The sequence below is a fragment of the Crocuta crocuta genome, unplaced genomic scaffold, assembly GCF_008692635.1.
Source record: "Crocuta crocuta isolate KB4526 unplaced genomic scaffold, BGI_CrCroc_1.0 scaffold127, whole genome shotgun sequence".
In the NCBI taxonomy this organism is placed as follows: domain Eukaryota; kingdom Metazoa; phylum Chordata; class Mammalia; order Carnivora; family Hyaenidae; genus Crocuta; species Crocuta crocuta.
In genome coordinates this window covers 7,497,502-7,500,676 of record NW_027532008.1, presented here as the reverse complement: position 1 = coordinate 7,500,676, position 3,175 = coordinate 7,497,502, and positions in this window count along the sequence as shown.

Here is a 3,175-nt window from a genome sequence, read left to right as displayed (position 1 = left end):
CAAGGAGAGGAGGGGTAAGGACGCGGCACACAGCCTGACTCTCAGTAGGCACACGTGTGGAAGCTTTAAGAAAATATGTGTTCATTCATTTATTCATTGGCAAGGGCGTATGGAGGATATTCTAATCTGAGGGACAGGCAGGGAAGGACATGAGCTGTTTGAGGTGCAGAAAGGAGGTTCAAGGGGAAGCCCCGGCGGGGGCAGTGTGGCCAGAGTCCAGGTCCTAGGCCAAATAAATGCAGTGAAGGGGAGTGATGTGATCTTTAAACAGGTCGCTCTCCTGGTAGTTGGAGGGGATGAGGCCGAGCTGTCCGGGTGAGAGATACTGGGCTATGGAGCTCATGTACACCTGGGGCAGGCACACACCTAGTGTGAATGTTGAAGGGTTCAAAGTGCATCACTGTCTCTCAAGCATCCACATATCTCCCCAATATTTGTGGGTAAATAAATATTTGTGGATAAATGTTCATTTTACAGCTAGAGAAATGGAGTCTAAGAGAAATGACGTATTCCTCTTAAAGCAAGGCAGGTTGAAGAGTTTTGCTCCTTGAATAGGTGCTTGCTTAGGTCATCGCTCTGTCCAGTTCAGAGTATGAACACCAATTCTCTCCCTTCAGTCAAGGCTCAGCTGAAGTCTCTGCCCTTCAGCTAGTTTTCCCTGGTCACCCCAGCTCACTGGGCTTGTTCTCGCTGGCATTAGTGTGTTGTGGGATGACTCCCTGAATGATATATTACTCATGACTATCTGTCCGTTCAGCCATCCTTCCATCCGTCCACTTATCCATCCATCCATCCATCCATCCATCCACCTATCTACCTGTCCACCCGCCCACCCATTTACCTATCCATCCATCCATCCATCCATCCATCCATCCATCCATCCTTCCACCCACCCACCTACTTATCCAACAGTCACTGAGCCCTACTCCATGGCTGGTCTATGCCAGGCACTGGGCTATGGGAGATGGTACAGGCACCTTCACAGCCTAGAGAATTGGAACCTCTGTGTTACGAGTTGAATTGTGTCCCTTCAAAGCCATATGTTGAAGATATTCAGTACCTCAGAATATGATCTTATAGGATCACTGCAGATATAATTAGTTAAAATGAGGTCATCCGGGTGGGCCCTGATCCAATATGACTGGTGTCCTTATAAAAAGGGGGTAAGATTTGGACACATACACACAGGGGGAACACCATGCAAAGATGAAGACAGAGATTGATGATGCTTCTATAAGCCAAGGAGTGCCAGAGATGGCCAGCAAATTGCTAGAAGCTAGGCAACAGGCCTGGAATAGGGTCCTCTCCCATGTCTCAGAAGGAATCACCTTTGTTGACATCTCGATCTTGGACTCTGGCCTCCAGAACTGTGAGGCAATGAATTTTTGTTGTGTAAGCTACCAAGTTTGTAGTAGTCTGTTACAGCAGGCCCTGGCACTAATATACTCTGGTAGGAGAGCGAAGCCTGTGTGATCCTACCTGATCAGGACGGGAGGTCAGGAAGGGCTTCCTAGAGGAGGTTATGCTGAGCTGGGCATTGAAGGATGAGTAGGAGTTTATCATGCAGAGAAATCAGAGAAGAACATTCTAGGGAGAAGGAAGAATATACGCAAAACTCAGAAGGAGGCATGAGTGTATGTCAGACTTTTCCTTGAACTTCTTCGAATTTATTTAGTGTCTGCCCTGCCAAGCATATGAGGCCTGGAAACCCACTGCTGACACCCTTTGCTCCAAGATAATGGAAAATTTAACTTTTCTAGGATGCCCCTTGGGCACAGGGGGTGACATGCATCGTTCTCACTAGGAGGGAGTGCTCACATGATCATGATGGTGGATGAGCGATGGGCACGGGCACTGAGTAACCTTCTGGAATTTGTCAGCGTCCAAGGCCTCTGCTCTGGCCCCGGGGCACATGCTGGTGGGGGCAGCTCTGCGCTGGCCAGGGGCCCTCCCGCAGCCTCAGAGAACTGCCCCCGCAGGACGCGTACTCAGTCACGTGGCGCTCGGTACAAGTTATTTATTTCAGTTACAATAGTGCCACACCAAAACTACAGTAGCACAAAACATAAGAATACAAAAAATAGATTCCCAGCTCCCAACCCCGTGTCCACGTACCCGCAGAGAAGCCAGCCCGATGGCTCCCTGGGCCTCAGGGGAGGGGTCTCTCAGGGGGCAGCTGCCCATCTCCCCAGCCTTGTTTTAAGCTCGGGAGGGGCAGGGACAGGGGGTGTTCCCTTTGCTTCCATCCCTGCTGGGCTTGAGCCCTCCTCTCCCTTGGCCCCTGCCTATTCCCAGGACACCCTGAAGAAATGAGTGCAGGCTACGTCCCTTCAGGCTGGACCCTCAGCCCTGGGACACTTGCTTCAGGTCAGGAGGTCCCAGCCCAAGGAGAGGACAGATGCCCTCGAGGACTGTGAGCCCCGTGGGGAAGGCGGGAAGGCAGGGGGAGGCGGGAAGGGAGGGGCCTGGAGGGCGCTAGGGCTCGGAAAGCCGACCTCTGTGCGGCAAGCAACTCTAAGTCCTTCTCTGGTTCCTGTCCTTCGTCTCCTCTGAAGAGCGACCAGGACCGCTGCTTGTGGGGACCAGTGGGGACCTCAGTGCGGAGCATGATCCAGCTGGTCCCCTTGGGTGGGGAGGAGTCTCACTTCCGGGACGAGGTGAGGGGGCATGGCCGCGCCACGGGCTGCTGGGACGGGAGAGCCAGGACAGGCTCTGGCCGCCCGGGCCTCAGTCGCAGGTGTCTGCTTCCCCCAGACACAGCTCCCGAACTAGGGTCTCAAGGAAGGACACCATTCCTGGCTCGCTGACCCCACAGGCTAGACTGACCACATTGGGGGAACCCTTCCCTCACACGCTGCCTTGGCTGAAAACATCTCCAAATGGGGAGTCCATCTAGTTACACGTACTGTCTTGATTCAACCCAAGGGGCTGAGGGTGGGATGGGGCTCAGGGCAAGTTCAGGGGTCCTTCAGATCCCTGACCTTGGTGCCACTGCCCTGTGGGCTACAGCTGCCGGGCTGCGGTGAGGGGCGGCTCTGCAGGCACTGGGAGGAGGGGTATGGCCTTGCATTATAGTCAGGACACTTGAAGGCTTCACTGAAGGGGCCAAGGGGCACCTGGTACGGAGCTGTCTCCTTGCGGTAGAGCCTGGGCTGCAGCCTCAGAGAAGGCACTA